Source organism: Canis lupus, chromosome 12 (assembly GCF_048164855.1).
Source record: "Canis lupus baileyi chromosome 12, mCanLup2.hap1, whole genome shotgun sequence".
Lineage (NCBI taxonomy): Eukaryota > Metazoa > Chordata > Mammalia > Carnivora > Canidae > Canis > Canis lupus.
The window spans coordinates 64107112-64124296 of record NC_132849.1 but is presented as its reverse complement, the minus strand read 5'-3'; the positions used below and the strand labels follow the sequence as shown (position 1 = coordinate 64124296).

The 17185-nt window shown below is 49.3% G+C and overlaps 1 protein-coding gene across 25 annotated transcripts in view; it reads right to left on the bottom strand.

The window, feature by feature from the left end:
- The window catches only part of MYT1L (myelin transcription factor 1 like), a 403856-nt gene that overhangs the window by 178510 nt on the left and 208161 nt on the right, over window positions 1-17185 (bottom strand). For 24 of the 25 annotated variants that reach the window (XM_072771259.1, XM_072771262.1, XM_072771272.1 and 21 more), the window contains one exon: window positions 6224-6366. The exons of the other annotated variant lie outside the window; for it this stretch is intronic. The gene's annotated coding sequence lies outside the window, so the exon portion shown is untranslated. The remainder of the gene's footprint in view (window positions 1-6223; window positions 6367-17185) is intronic. 25 annotated transcript variants of the gene reach the window in all.

The window sequence follows — 17185 nt, the reverse complement described above, 5'->3', positions numbered from 1 at the left end:
TCCCTCTGCCTGTGTCTCTGCCCCCCCACCCCGGGTGTCTCTCATGAATAAATAAATAAAATTTTTTTTAAAAAAACTCAACACACCACTTCTTTGTGATGACAAAAATTTGGGTTACACATAGAAGGAACTATTGACATTAGCAGGCGAGAGGTTTAATTACGAAAAGCTTAAATGGGAGATGTTACTCGTTATTTAAGCAGAATGTGCTTCTCCAAACACACTAACGTTAAGATCTTTATAAATAAGAGGGCGCACAATGTTTTTGTCAAACAAAGATTATGACCGAGGAAAGGACATAAAGTATCGTTAAGGAAGAGATATAAAAATTAGTAAACAAAGCTGGTATTAAACTTAAACCAGCACCACGAAATCTCCCACCAAGGCTCTAGGACACACATTGTGGACCAGACGCGGGGTTTTGGGGGGTAATTATAGTTTTAGTCTCCACAGGGATGTGCAAAGGTCCCCGCCAAGCACTGTGGTTCTCTCGTGTACACCGTGGAGTGTGTCGAAGCCCGGACTGCAAGCTCCCGTAGGGCACAAGCCACGCGCAAAGCCAAGTCTCACACACACAGCACCTGCCCCATCGGTGTTTCTGCTTTTTGGGGATTTTTTTTTTTTTTAGAAACTTGTGTAACCAGTCTGATGTTCAGAACAGATGGTACTAGTGAGCGCAGGGACGATGCTATAGCACCCCGCTATCATTCCCCCAAACTCATACGACCATTTCACGAGGTCAGGAACCAGTGTAGCAGCCTGAGGGTCCCCTGATGGGAACGCTGTGCCCTCCTGGCATCCTTGGGTTTGAAAGCCTCCCCATCAACCCCTGGGGTAAAAAGCAGGAAAGGGCTTTCAAACTCTGAAGCTCTCGTGTGGGAAAACCAAGTCTCCCCAGGGCCTGAGGGGCATGAAGGCCTCATTGGCGCCTCCCGGGCTCATCATACACGATGGGTGAGGACCGCGTCCACACGGAGGGCGGCACACACACCGACCTCCCCTCAGGGCGCCGGGCCCTCCAGCGCAGAGAAGCTCCGGCCTGGCGACCGGCGGTCTCCGCGGGGGGACCCGGGCCTTCGGAAGCCCTCTGTGATCCACGGCCGCCCCGCGACCAGAGTCCCCTCCGTGATCTACGGTTCCGCGTGACCTTGCCTACTTCCCAACTTCCCTTCAATCAAAACGCCCACTGGATGCAGGTGATTGTTCTCTGTTGGGAAGAAGGAAACTTCATGATTTGCGGTTTCTGTCACACTGCGGGGCAGGGGAGCAGGCATTAGCAGTTTGTATCCTACTTTCCAAGAGAGCGGCGGTCCATGACCTTGATACAAGCCACGAGAAATGCAAATTCCTACTGTTTTCTAACCTAAATTCCAGAAAAATCAAAGCTCAAGCACCTTCATGTATTTTTTTCACCCTCCAGGAGATTTCATGACCTCACATGTAACAAATATTATTAAAACGGAGGGTAACAGGAGTCGCGAGAATTATCTAAGCAAGATGAATGGATCCCTAGGAAAACAATCAGAAGGCATTATGTCATGAGTTAGAGATGATCCTGACGAAGCATGACTCAGATTTTGTGGTTGTTTTCTGGGGAAGCGTGTCAGACAGTGGTGAATTGTGAGTTATATGAACAATGCCGTGCCGGGAGGCAAAACAGGGAGACTGAGTGGCAACCCAGCAGTTCCGCAGATTTTTGGTGAGCGTGCGTGGATGTGCACACAGTGCGTTGCAGTTGCGCGCAGATGATGTTTTGCAACCACATGTGGAATAGACACAAGGATGGAAACCTGTGGTATCTGCCTAGGCTTGGGGACAGGACAGAGGCAGTTCCCAGGAAAGAAGGCTGGCTGGAAAAGTGAAAATACCTACCCAGGGTGAATCCCGTCTGTGTCACTCACTAACTGCACCAGGCTGGTTAACCCCCCTGCACATCAGTTTCTTCTAATATAAGTGATAGAAAAGAATGACAACAACCTCCCAGCCTGTCCTGAGGACGAGGGCAATGTCAAGGGCACTCTGGGACCCCAGTCTGCACGTGGGGGATTCAGCCACCATTGTCACCGTGTGCAGTTCACACGCTTTCCTGTAAACCCTTAGTCTATTTGATTTAACCCTTTACCCTTAGTCTACAGAAAAAAAAATCACGATTTGATGTGATTTGCCCCAAGGCATACAAACGGTTATTGGCGGTGCTAGGATGAAACCTACTGGTATTCGTCAATTGTCCTAAAGAAATTCATTTCAACGGGTCAAAGAACACAGATTTATAAAGTTTGAACTATTTCAGCAGATTCCTCCTCCTGGGCGCACAATACACTTTTCTTTAAAATAGTCGCCATTCAGAACACAATTCACGACATTTTTTGGGAAACAGATATTGATTTTATTTTAAGTAAAGTCTTTAGCATGGAAATTGGATGCAGAGTGTGATTTTCTCTTTGGGCTCTAGTTCAGAGGAAATTGGATTTCCTAGAGCGCCAGCTGCAGAGACGCCACAGGTGTTCATGGCTCAGCAATCACAGTGGCTAATTGGGACACACTAGGACAAAAAAATTGCCCTAAATCTAAATCTTGTTCTATGGCACTTTTATTTTTCCCATAAGAGCAAGCCCCAAAGTCCTTCTTTCACTGGGGATGCGAAAGGAAGCTAGCTGCCTGGATGGGAAATATGGTGCATGGAGGACAGAGGTGGAATCACAAGGGAGGGAGAAGAGTCTCTGCGTAGCAAGGGTGGTCGGGACCAGGGCCCTTCCACCTGAATGTTTCCCAATTTGACTTGTAATCTAATGAGTAGCATCAATGAAAGAACAATCCTGAGAATCTACCGTTCGAACAGCTGCACAGCAGCAGCTCAACTAGAATCAGGACAGTTGAATATGGTAATGCTGGTGCTGGAGGTCGGGAGAGAGGTGGACAGGTGAGAGACAGCAGTGACCAATCTCTAGGGTTGAAGGCAGGTAGACAAATCCTTAGGGTGGGCCACTCTATACCCTTCATCTGAAGGGAAACATTCTCTCTCCTGTGGACCCCAGGTATCATACAGCACGCAGACTCATTTAATGAACCCCAAGCCCAAGTCACCAGGAGCAAAGCCCTTCATCCTATTGTGTTGCTGTACATGCCAAGTATCCACATCTGTGCCTTGGGTCCAGATCTGAGTTTTGTATATTCCCCTGCATAGTAAAGCCACTCCTATATTTATCCATTTGTTGAACTTAACTTTGAAGACCCAGGCCTGGGGTCACCTCCTCTACACAGACATCCTTGGCATCTTGCGTCAGAGTTCACATCTCTTCTGCGCTTCCTAAATCATCTCACCCAGACCACTGTGGACTCTATGGGAAGGGACCCAGTGCCTCATGGGGCTGGGGTGTGCACTCGGCTCTGGAGCAGAGAAGGAAAAAAGGCACACGTTTGGTTCTGAGGGAGGACTGTGTGGGCTGGTCTCACTGACCTTACCGCACCTTACATTTGTTCAATTTCTGAATTCTGGGAGGACAATGACTGTGTCCCATTCATTTTTATACCTCCAGAGACTGTGGCAATTCTGGCACAAAGAGAGCATTCAACAGTGTGACAAACAGGCAACGGATGAAAAAACTGATGAACACACATGAGTTCCTTGGTCCCTGTGACAGGAAAGGAGACTTTGAGTGATTTTTTGTCATATCCTATTCTAATGCTAATGTCTCAATATTTTCATCCAGGTTGGAAACAGGCTTGGATTAAACACTGAAGTGCAAGGCTACTTGGAATTAGTAATTTGTGCTAAATCTGGATTTCTTACCAAAATTCTCTTGTAGGCCAGGTACTGTCGTGGCCACTTACTCATGTCACCCAAGGATGGTCACCTACGGTTTCTAATCTTCCCCTTACTGGCCTTTGAAAGGGGAAAAATAATCACTTAGACCTGTGGGGTTTGGGAGGAATTCAGGACTTGCCCAGTGCTGGTGCTCAGCTGGGGCTCAATCCTTCATAGGTGTCATTTTATCAAAGTTGACATAAGGGGTGAAAATGACACCAATTCATACAGCGCCTCTCCCATCATTAATATTGCCTGTGGTCTCAGATGATGCCACACAGTATCTGTTTTTATCTGTCTTTTATGGTCTTATTATGAACAAAGAACTCCTGGATGCCAGACAAGCTTACCTTCGGGGTGAGACTATGTGGAATATTCCATGTCATTGGTGGCTTTCTACTATGAAATAACTGCTAAAGAACAAAAGCCTTCACTACGTTGTGTCTTAATAAATTAAACAGAACTCTATCTTCATCCTCAGTGAAAATCTTAGAAAACTTTGTACTCAACATCCTTATATGATTGCTCAACTGTTCACCTGACCAGCCTCAAAAAAAAAAAAAAACTAATAATACAATCTGAGTTGTTTTTCAAACTGGGAAAAAAATTTTTAAGGCAATGGAACCAGCCTAAATGGGCTATGGAAATTCATTACTATAAAGTATGAAAACCCCTATTTCCATCTGATTAAGAAACTTAGCCATGTGATCTACAGATTCGGTTCAATCCCTATCAAAATCCCAATGTAGTTTTTCTTTTTTCTTTTTCTTTTTTAATTTTTTTTTTTTTGCAGAAATAGCAGGATCCATCCTAAAACTCACATGGAATCTCAAGGGACTCCCAAACAACCAAACAATCTTGAAAAGGAACAAATCCAAGTTTTCGTATTTTTTGATTTCAAAACTTAATACAGAACTATGTAACCAAGTCAGATACTGGCAAAAAGACAGACACGTAGAAATAGAATAGAATAGAATAGAATAGAATAGAATAGAATAGAATAGAGAGCTTAGAAATAACTCCTCCTGTACACGGCCAGATGAGTTGACAAGGGAGCCAAGACCACTCGATGGGGAGAGGACGGTCTTTTCAACAAATGGTGCGGAGACAACTGGCTATCCACATGCAAAAGAGTGAGGTTGGACCTTTCACTTACAGCACACGCAAAAATGAACTCAAAATGGAACACAGGCCTAAACAGAAGAGCTGAAACCACAAGATCCTTAGGAGAACATAGAGGGAAGAACCCTTATGACATTGGATTCTGTGCTGATTTCTTAGAAATGACACAGGAGTACAGGTGGCAGAGGGACATTCGAATGGCCACTGAGCACAGGAAAAGGTGCTCAGCATCTCTCATCACCAGGGAAATGCAAATAAAAACCACAAGGAGGTACCAGTTCACATCCATTGGGATGTCAACTATTAAAGAAACCAAAAACTCAGAAAACGGAAAACAACAGGAGTTGGTGAGGACGTGGAGAACTGGGAGTCCTCAATATGAAGCCCTAAAAAAGAAGAAGGTTCTGACACCTGCTGCCACATGGATGGGCCTTGAGGAGCTTCCACCACACGTGCCCTGTGGAAGACGCCAGACACAGAAGGCACATCCTGTACAGTTGCACTTGTACGAAGTGATTGCCTGCAATCATCAGATTCACAGAGACATGAAGTGGCTGGTGGGCGCCAGGGGTGGCGGCCGGCGGGTTGGGGGGGTTTGCTGGGGAGCAGTGCTCCACGGACACAGAGCTCCAGTCCGGGGATGTGAGTGTCCTGGAAATGCGTGCGCTGACGTCTGCACAGCGGTGTAAACGTAGTCAATGCCACTGAACCGTATACTTAAAAATGGATGAGTTGGTGACTTTTATGTGGTTTGTATTTTTCCACAATTTAAAACATCTCTTAAAAAGGAAGCTTAGCCATCGCCTAAAGTTTTGCAGGGAGCGTGGCTCTCAAGGTCCACAGTGGCACCGAGAGAGGTTTAATAACGGGGATTGACAGCAACCTGTAAAGGCCATGGGCTACGCAGGCCAGGCCCTAATTAAAGACCCGCTTAATTTACTTAAAGATAAAATGTCCCCAAACAGAACTAATCGTGGAAATACGGATCGGATTTTAAAGAGCTTCACACCAAGGAGTTTCTGTAGAACTGCCAAAGGGTGAACAGACCTATTAGTGTGGCTATGAAATTATTCTGGGGATGATGCAGTTGAATAACAGAAGACTATTTGAGTCTATCTTTAGCAATGGACTATAAATTCTGACTTTATATTGAGCTTGTTTATTAAAATTAAAGAACATTAAAAACACCCTGTATTTACAGGCCTATCTTTATGGTTTTCAAAGGGAGATATTTCAAAGTGGATACATAAAACATTTGTCTGCTTGTAAAGCCAAAAGTATGGCAGAGAATCGTACCTTTATGTGGCTCCTTGGACAGCCATACGTCTGTGGGACCGACCAGAACCTTCCTCGACTGGATGTTGTTGATAATTTCAGAGACACAAACAGTTGATTGGGTTCAATAACTACATTTTTCCCCCCTTCCGGATGTCGTCAGTCTAGGGGAGAATAAAAAGGCAGAGAAATGAGGTTGACACACAAAACGAAAGAAAGTTCTACGCGAGGGATGTAGTTATCGGGGAGGTTTGCTGGCTTGCGAGGCACACGCGGCCGGGGTGAGAGCGGCCGGGCCAAGCGCGTGGACGCAGGACAGGCCGCAGGCGGGGACAGTGGACGTGACCCTCGGCGGTCACCAGCAGTGAGTTCTCGATAAATGACTCATCACAGAGAAGTCCCTTAGAAACCAAATCATACTCTGTGGTGTGAAAATGACACAAAACCGTAAACAAATTCTTACAAAATTAAGCATGAGAGCTGTTTTGTGATTGTGTCTAAAAAGTACGGGGGCAGCGTGGACGCTGCGGGGGCTGATTACAGAAGCACGGTGCTGCGTCCGCACGGGCGCACAGCTCAGGTCACCCCAGGTGCCACCCGCGCCCTTATGTTTGCCCTCCCCCGACAGGCACACATGGGCTGCCGTCCTTCCCATGTCAAATATCTCACAAGAGCATGTTAGTTGCGAACTAAAAAATAAAATACAATCTAAAGTAATAATTTACATTTTGTATTTGCTGTATCTATAAAGCTACACCCAAATATACTGTCCATAACGGACTTTATGCCTTATCTTCTATGGTCGGGATTTATAGTCTCTGGAATACGCTCTGGGATGCTGCTTACTAAGTTGGCTAAGAATGGGTTGGATGGTACTCGGTACGGTGGTTTTATGAAAATGCATGTTTTTTCTCACCAAATGCAGAAAGTCAAATACATAAATTTAAATACATCTCATAAATGAACCGACATAAAGCAAAACAATTAGGTGGTTGCAAACGCGTGAATATGATAGGATATTAACGATCAAAGTCACTCCATCCGAGGCCAGCACCTTGTTAAAAAAATCGCATCTTCATAAAATATTATGTTAAAGTAATTTACACACAATGTCCTACTCTTCTGGGGAATCCCAGAAATGAAGCCTGTATCACCCTAAGCATCTCCTGTTCTCCCATTATTTGGGGAGCCCTCGGGTTCACGGCCGGTCATGGGGGGAGAGCCCTGGAGAGTGTACCGGTTACGGAAGTCTGACAGCGCGTCCATCCGAAAATGGTTGGGAAAAAGAATAGGTTTCCCTCAAAGTGAGAGGGATCTACAAAGTAGAGCCATGGGGACCAAATGAAGGGGTTTCTTTTGGCACACGCTGTACTCTCCACGGACACGACGGGGAATCCTGCGGCTTCTCACACCTCCACCCAGCCGGCCACAGCCTTCCTCGGAGGCTTCCTGCAGGTGTCACCATCCGTCCCCCAGCCCGCTAGAGGGGGCGGCCAGCGCCTGTCCCGGTCCCCTGGGCTCACGGGCCGTGGGACACACAGCGCCGGACACCCGCCCTGCTCCGAAGAGGGGGAGGCCCCGGCTGTCGGTGTTTTCAGCTGAGTCCTTACGAGGTGTGGGCCGAAAAGTCGCCGGCGAACGGATTATCGGTGAGACGCCCTTGAAGAGTTCGAAGCTTCTCACAAAGCGAATATAAATGTTCTGATTTACGGCAACTGGTATGGAAAACAGAAATTCCTTCTTAAAAAGATAATTTAAAAAATAGAACGGAGCGAGCTGAGATGCCTCTTCTTTGAACTACAGACCTCTCACTACGTGAGAACTCCCAGCACGATCCCGAGTGGCTTCCCTTAGGGACGCGATCTCAGAGGGCGTCACCTTTTCCCAATTATGCAGGGGCAGGAGGAAGGATTATGCACAACGGTTCCTGCTGCTCACAGTTTTCTGTCACATGTGCTGCCTGTGATAATTGATAATGGAATTCCCAGGATGAGCTCGTGAGTGCAGCGTTTAGCAGGGAGCTGAGCTGCAAAACCCAAGCGGCACAGGCCAGGTGGGCCTCCAGACCCTCGGCCCCACTCCGCCCTCACCCAGAGCTTTCCCGGCGATTCCCCACCTGCTGTCACTCACGGGGGAACCTATGGGCTTTGCTGGATGCCATCTGTCATGATGTGACATCATTGTATGTTTTTATTTGTTTTAAAGTGTTTTTTTTTTTTAAGATTTTGTTTATTCATTTGAGAGAAAGGCAGAGAATGAGTGGGAGAGAGGCAGAGGGAGAAGCAGACTCCCCGCTGAGCTGACCAGGGAAGGAGCCGACGAGGGGCTCAGTCCCAGGACCCTGAGATCATGACCTGAGCCGAAGGCGGACACTTAACTCACTGAGCCACCCGTGAGCTTCCTAGGCGTCCTGCTGTAAGGAGTTTTGAGACAAGTGCAGATCCCCCCACCCAGAGCCCACACTCTCCAACGACGGGACCCTGCAGAACTGTAACACGTGGACCCCAAGCACCACATTGAGGCCGGATCATCCTGCAGACCTTGGCCCAATGGCCCAGGTGTGCCTGTGCTCACCAGTGTGTGTGCACGGGATCTGTCCCCCATGACCCTGTCCCCGTGTGCATGCACAGAGTCTGTCCCCCGTGACCCCATCCCTGTGTGCGTGTACGTGGTCCATTCCCCATGACCCTGTATCTGTGTGTGTGCACATGGTCCATCCCCCGTGACCCCGTCTCTGTGTGTGTGCACAGGGTCTGTCCCCTGTGACCCCGTCCCCGTGTGCGTGCACATGGTCTGTCCCTTGTGCCCCTCTCCCCATGCGCATGCACATGGTCCGTCCCCCATGACCCTATCCCTGTGTGCGTGCATGGGGTCCGTCCCCTGTGACCCTGTCCCCGTGTGCATGCACATACCCACCACCATGCCCAAGACACAACTTCCCTCCCCTCGGGTCCCTCCTGCTGCCCTGTAGAACGACACCCAGTTCCACTGGCAACCACTCATGGGTCCTCCAGTCCTGTCATCCTGTCATCTCCAGAATGTCCCTGACCTTTAGGGACTGGCTTTTTTTCACCGAGCCTCCTTCCCTGGAAACTCCTCCAGAGCGTTGCTGTATCAACAGGGCTCGGGGCAAGGACGGGCCAAGTCCCGCTGTTCACTGGCTGAAGGACCTGGGCCGTGCGCCGTCCTGGGCTGCTGTGAACCCACTGCAGGGACACCTGTGGACCGAGTTTGTGGGGAGACAGATTCCCACTTTCCAGGGTGGGTGCCTCAGGGTATCGCCGGGTCCCTCAGTAGGGGCACGTTTAGTTTTATTTTTTAAAGAATCTGCCCACGTTTTCCACGTTGGCTCCACACCTACGTTCCCGTGCATGTTCCGGGCTGGTGCAAAGCCCGGCCTCCCTGCCTCCTCAGCAGCTCTGCCGCCGTCGCTGCATCCTTGTCCAGCCATCCTGACGGCTATGGCCGCCGCCTGTGTTTCCCTGATGCCTCCCGACGCGGATGGTCCTCTCGCAGGCGTATTTGCTGTCTGCGTGTCTTCTGGGTCCTGTCCGTCCATGTCTTTCATCCACTTTCTAACTGGGTTTCTTAATGTTGAATTTTGGGAGATCATTGAACATTTTAGATATAAGTTCTCTGTTGAATACATGCTTTCAAATGCTGCCCCCAACCTGCTGCTTGTCACTTCAGCGTCCTGACAGGCTATGTCGTACAGCAAAAGTGTCAATGTTGATGAAGTCTAATCAATCAGTTCCCCTTAATGGATCATACATTCATTTATTCACACATTTATTGTCTGCCTTCTTCCTCTGCAAAATGATGCTCCACAGGGCGGACTCCTCGCTATCCAACTTACTGCTGGGTCTCGGAAGTCTAGAATTGTGCCTGGCCCACAAACATATGCAGAATGAGCTTAAAATACAGATGAAAACTAGGTAAAAATCATCTTCGTTCTTTTTCTATCACTAGGAAGAATAGTCAATAATATCATATTTATTCTCTGCAAGACGCCCTCAAGCACATCATCATCATGGGATGTTCACAAGCTCCTGGGGAGAAGACAGCTCAGGTGTCGTTCTGCTGTTTCAATGACCTCAGAGAACGTTTGAGGCACATGGTCGACAAAACCTGAGTTTGTTTCCTGCAGGAAGTGGCTCTCCAGGGTTCCCGTAATGTCAATGTGACCAAAGATGAAGAGGAGGATGCACTAATTCGTAGAGAAGTAACAGAGCTATAGGAATTCCGACTTCTAACTGAACTATGAATTACAAACCCACACAAGCTTCCAGTGGGCCCCCCGGCCATGCCTTGGAGGCGGGAGATGGAAGGGGGGAGCCAGCCCCAAGCTCTGGAGGTCCTGCTGCTCGGACGCACGGGCTTCCCAGCTCAGCAGGTAGGAAGCTCCACGTGCAGAACCCTGGCTTCCCAGGGCGCAGGGGGACCGAGGGGGGACGAAATGGCCTTTTGGGTAATTGTGTTGTCACTCCCACTGGACATTTCATAAGTGCACCCGCATTGCGTCCCCTGTAGCAAAGAAGATGTGTGTCACGGACACCGACCACGTGTCACCCGGACGGCCTTCCTTCCCAGGTAGTGTAATGGGTGGAGCCTTCTGGAGCCATCTGCTCTCTGCTCGGTGCTGGAGGCACTTGGATCCTGCTGGGGGATGCCCCACACCAGAGAGAAACCTGGTCTGCTGCTCATCCAGGCTCTTCCCGGGCTCATGGCACTTCTCCTGGAAAGCCTGTTTCTGTATCTTTGGGGTGAATCCCCAGCAGTGCAATCACTGGGTCGTAAGGCTGATCTATTTTTAACTCTTTGAGGAACCTCCACACAGTTTCCCAGAGTGGCTGCACCAGGTCACATTCCCACCAACAGTGCAGGGGGGCTCCCCTTTCTCCACATCCTCTCCAACAGATGCAGTAAAACGCCGGGACACCTGCACCCCGATGTTCACAGCAGCAATGTCCACAATAGTCACACTGTGGGAGGAGCCTGGGTGTCCATCGACAGATGATGGATAAGGAAGCTGCGGTCTATGTGGACAGTGGGATATTCCTCAGCCATTAGAAACGATGGATACCCCCATGTGCTTTGACGTGGATGGAACTGGAGGGTATTATGCTGAGTGAAGTAAGTCAATCGGAGAAGGACAAACATTATATGGTCTCATTCATTTGGGGAATATAAAAAATAGTGAAAGGGAATAAAGGGAAAGGAGAGAAAATGAGGGAAAATATCAGAAAGGGAGACAGAACATAAAGACTCCTAACTCTGGGAGACGAACTAGGGGTGGTGGAAGGGGAGGTGGGCGGGGGGGAAGGTGACTGGGTGATGGGCACTGAGGGGGGCACTTAATGGGATAAGCACTGGGGGTTGTACTAGATGTTGGCAAATTGATCTCCAATAAAAAAATACAAAAAAAAAAAAAAAAAGAAGAAAGTCTCTCAGAATTCTTAATCTTCTTTGTTCTTAGGCTCCTAACCCTTCAGAATCGCTATAGCAAAAGAAAAAGAAAGAAAAGGAAAAGCCGAGGTGCCCAGAATATAATACTGTTCTTTAGGTGAAGATTAAGAAGCTCATGACTCCCACTGGAAAGAGGGTGAATTATGCAGAAAGAATCTTCCAGAGAGTTTTGGAGGCTGTGGTCCATCTCTGATTGGGAGTTTCTCTCGATGCGCACGGAGCTCAGGGTGTGAGTCCCGGCCCGGGTTCCGGAGGAGCAGATACTGCGACGGTGGATGAGGAAAGCTGAGGGCGGGCTCGCGGGCCGTGGCGGGCGCAGGGGTGGGCGCAGCGCCCAGGCCGGGCTCCCGCTGGGGCCCATGGCTTCCCTTCCTCAGGGACACAAACCCGTTCCTCATTTCAACCCAGTCTATGGTGAATCAGTGATTTTAAGTAAAAACTGAGTGTTAGATCACCACGTTAGTAATGGCCGTATTACAGAATTAATTATAACTTTCTTACTGCTGTTCACAATAGAAGGAAGAAAACCATTTGACTTCCCCATCTAACAGGGGTACGTACTGCTAATGTGCTTGAAATCGGTCATGTAAATAAAAAGTACTAACTGCCCCCAAATTCAAGAATGATTGATTATTTCATGTTTAGGCTTTCAGGTGATTATCCTATTACATTCATATTTTATATGATTATGTATTATATGCTATTAATATCTTATGTACTATTTCATGATTGCATTATATATTTATTTACACATATTCATGTATGATTATGTAGTTATTATGTAACATAATTACTATATTACAATACTATAGGTTAAGAGATGGATTGAAATCTAACAACATAGCTCGTCGTGAAAAATAGACATAAATAACTTTCTGTGTGAAAATCCTGCGTTTTGGGCTAAAGAAGACCAGACCTGTCTATTTTCCTTCATTCCTTTTTTTTTTTTTTGTTCCTTAACAGTTTGCTTCCAAATGCTGATGTAGAAGCAGCAGCATATTCCAGGCTGATATGTGTCAGTGTCTCTGCGCACGTGACATATTATACCCCAGTTTATCTTTATTCTCATTACATTAAAAAGCTACTCTGCATATAATCCGCACTCCACATTGTTTTTCTTTTTAACATTTTAAAAGTCATAAATAATGTTCCTCAATACAAGGAGTCTGATCACATGAATGTGACTTAGAGCCGGTGCAGGCAATTCTGAGGCAAATTTGCTCCTTGCTAATTTGGATTTTACTATCAAGTGTTCCTCATGCGTCTTGTTGTTGCTAATGGCTCGTTATGAAAATATGGCTTAAGGAGTATATGGCTGTGCATTAAAGAACGCTCGGCGGGGCACGCCGGCCACGCGAGCCACCCGGCTGCAGGAGGAGCAGCTGCGTGCCGGGCCCTGAGCACCCGCGTGGCCTCCGGCGCCCTCCAGGGAGCACCTGCGAACTAGAACCCCATTTGCAGCCCATCAAGGGGCTCTGTGTGTAACAAAAAATATCTTTATTTTACTGGTTTTCAACATAGACGCTGACCCAGCCGTCTTAGCCCCTTTGTCAGCACCGACCCCCGCTGCCTCCTTGAGAGCCCCAGGGAATTTGTTAGCTGCAGAGATAAAGGCTGCTGTCAGGGAACGAGGGTTCGTCACTCAGGAGGGTGCCCGCGGGAGGGCAGAGGCCGGCAGAGAAGGGGCGCCCAGACCTCCGAGCGCTCTGGCCCGGCCCCCTGCTCACCCCCGGGCCGTGCTCCCCGCCGACTGGGGTTGCTCCTGGTCCAGCAGGCAACGGCGGTCAGTCACCACGCTCGACGGGCGCATCGAGGTTTTAAAGATTGACGAACGGTCTCCTCAAAGTCAGCCGCGGTGGTCGCGGGAGGGCGGTCGGAGCTGTGGATGGCTTGCTATTGAAACGGGGCGCCCCAGACACCACCCGTTGTATCCCCAGCTCCCCAGAGGGAACCATTTCCAGGGCTCGTAGCCTTTCCTCTGGCATCTACCTCTAGATCCCTGAACAAACGACAGCGCCTGTCCTCGTGCACGACTTTCCATGAAAACCTGTTACCTGCCTGACACCAAGAGCGCGACGACGCCAGGACACACCTGGGCCTCTGCTTTCTCCCCCCCCTCCCCCCACCCCGCGTAGTTGTATCAGGCGTCGCGTGAGATCGTTACTCATTATTTTGTTGTCACGACTGCGGACACACCGTTGAGAGGCGAGCCATTGGCTGCGCTGTGTCTCTCAGCGATTGGTGCCTGTGTGGGCGTGTGTGGGCGTGTGTGGGCGTGTGTGGGCGTGCCTACCTGCCCAGGGGCTCATGGGGCTGTGGCCAGACCCTCCCAGGCCAGTGGGCTCCTCCTGGACAAGCGCACACTCTAGGTGTCAATCGGTGCCAGGTCGGGGCTCAGCAGAGCCGCCAGTGTGCTCCCACCGGCGAGGCCCACTCTGGGTCCCCGGGGAGCTCGAGACCACCCCTGCTCCCCAAGCCTGCTGCCACCCGCCCCCTGTCACCGCCCCCTGCATTGTGTCTTCCTCTTGGTTGGATGGAGACAGCATCCCATGGCTTCCTGGGAAGAGTCTTACTATTTGCAGGACGTTTATATGAGGAAACAACCTAGGGCAGAAGTAAGTCCCGTCGGATGTCCGACGGCTGGGCTGCAGTGTCTCCCACCTTCAGGCTTCCCCGTGGGAATCCTACGCTGGATGCTCATGTGCCAAATGTTACGAGTCTCTCTTTGTCCGCAGTGTTTTCAGATTTCCCAGCAAGGGTAGGTGTTTGGGTCCACTTTCTTCCCTCACGTTGGGTGCTCCGTAGACCTTTCTGGGTTGTCCTCTTCCTTTCCTTCCTCAGGCGCTCCTTCTCCTCATTTTCTCTGCTCTCTCTCTGTGGCCCTTGGGGTTTTCAGATGGCGGCCCCACTGACCCCTTGCTTCCCGTCCTACATCGTTCCGCCTCTCCTTGCAGCCAGGGTCCTGGGGTTCCCTCCTCTTTCTTCCTGTGAGCTGTAACACTTACATTTCAACACCTACTTTTTCAACGTGATCTCCTGGTTATTTGAATCAGCTCCTCCTTTTTAAAAACTGTATTCTGTTCTTGTTTTGTAAACGTGTGAGTTCTTGCCCATAACTGGGGACGTTCATGCAGCCTTCTTTCCTTCTTATAGTTTCTATCTCCTCCAACTGACTTTTACTCTTTCTCCTTTTTTTTGCTGTTTGGCTTGTTTGGGTGCCTTCCTATGAGAGGATTTGCTCAGGCTCCTGGAGCTCCTTGGCCATCAAGAGGACTTTGGGTCTCCTGAGAAAGTGTCTTGAAAGCCATGTTCATGTAGGGGACGCTTGTTGACCGAGGGCTCTGGTGGGGGGCACTCCATGGGCTCTGTGCCCCGGCGCGGCAGGTGAGAGGCGGGCTCCGGGGCCGGACAGCCGGCCTTTAATCCCACCTTTCCCACGGAGAGCTGTGCACCCTGGTGACTTACCGAGTGTCCTCACTGGTGAAGTGGGGACCGCTGGGGACTTTATGAACCTCAATAGAGTTACAATGTCTTCAGGATTGTGCTGTAGGAGCGTCCTGAGAGTAAGTCAGTGCATAAACAACCACCATGAAGGCCGTTGTGTCTCTCCTGAAGCGATCTGCTGGAAGGTCAAGGGAGGGAGGCTGCTGGGTCTTTGTATTCTGTAGCTCAATTTCCTTCAATCCTACTCAGCACAGTTCCCGCCCTCCTCCCAACCCTGAAGAGCCCCTCTTTGCCCTCCCACAGAACAAACACTGGGTTTTCTACTGCAAAGGACAGACGTCGGGGTGTCCAACCAGCTTTCCAGAGTTTAGAGCAACGGCACCTCACCGTCTGCCCTTTCTAGGCCCCCGAGGGCTGTAGGAAGGGTCTCCATGCCCCACGGCACGCTCTCTTCGCTGGTTGGCATCTCTTTGCCTCAGTCTGAAAAATTGGTTATTCTCTGTTTCTTCATTCCAGCTTCCAGAACAGCGTTGTCTCTGTCCTGTCTCTGCGTTTTCAGGTCAACATCACTCTCCTGCCATTTTTGTGGGGTCTTAGTGGGCAGCAGAAGCTCACGTGCTTAAATCTCCTATCTCTAACTGAACACCCAAAGCTTTGCCACCTATTAATCTCCATCCACAGAGGAGGAGACACATCTAAGGAGGTTTTCCCTCTTTCCTTCAACAAAATAGTCATCCAAAATCCTATCTTTGTTTTGACTTGACTCTAAATAAGATTTACGTATTAAATACTAACATTTGTGCCTGGAAACAATTAATGAAATGCATTTTCTTATTTTTAGCTCTATTGTCTGCTTCCTGGATGATTATCCCTCATCTATTCCAACCCTATTGTTTTTTAAAAATCATATACCAGTTTTTCCTTCTCTGTCTGTCTTCCTGAACCATTCAAATTCAGTCCAACATCCTGTTTTCCAGAACAGATCCTGCCTCTTTGGGTTTATACCCCCTTCTTATTCTCCCGTAATCCTCCCTGTGGGGCTATTATTCATCAAACATGAATAAACTTTGGGTTTCCTCTTGGATATAGTCCATGGCTCATTCATATTTGTGTCCTTAAAACTTTGTGCAACAAAAGATAGTTTGGCAAAAATTAAGCAGTTGCAAAATGAACATCTGGGAAATAAACAGAAACCCTGACCTACGCCCATCTGGCCTGTCCTCCTTTCTCAGCTTCCTCTCCTGTGGTATCCCGGAAGCTGTGCTGAGACACCCAGGCCCTTCCCGGGTTCTGAGCCCAGGAGCCCCACGCAATCCCCTTGTCCACCTCTGCTCTGTTGGAGGACACACTTGGCAGGGGTTGTCATGGGTGGTGTCAGAGAGCCGTGGCCCGGGTGGCACTGAACTCTGTGGTCGAGGTGGGCCCCCCGTCTGTGTCTGGCCATCACACCGGGCGTCTCCCACAGCCTGGGTGGAGAAGCACATCCTGTGTGAAAGACAGACGCTGGCCTTCTGCTCAGGGAGCCCACCCGGGGGGTCTGACCAGGACCCTCTGCCAGCACCGGGAGCCTGGGTGCACCAGTGCCCTCGAGCCGTGTCTTCATGTCCTGGGGGTTCCAAGGTGCTTAACTGAGAGCAAATCACACGTGCTTCGCATAGTGTCTGGACCGAGCGGGTGCTCCTCACTGAGGGATGGGATTTCTGAGTGGGGATTTGGGATAGGAGGATGGCAGGGGTGTGCAGAGTAACATGTATGACATGAATTCTAGCATAGGAGTTTGGATTTGAGTTTATAAGGAAGAGAAAACATTTCGGGTTTTAGCAAAACTTCCAGAAAACAGGATCTTTTCAGGAGACTTGCTTCCATGAACTCAGTAGGCCACCGCCGGCTTGTTTGCAAATAGAGGGTTTGGATTAGTATGGACGCACGTCCCTGAGAAAGATTCAGGCCACTGGAGGGTCTCTGGAGGGGCAGGACTCCATGCGGCTGTGTTGGGGTGCTCTGTCTCTCCCCTCACCTGTCACACCCAAGGTCTCGGCTCTGGTCACCCTGAAGGCTGGGACTTTGCGTAGG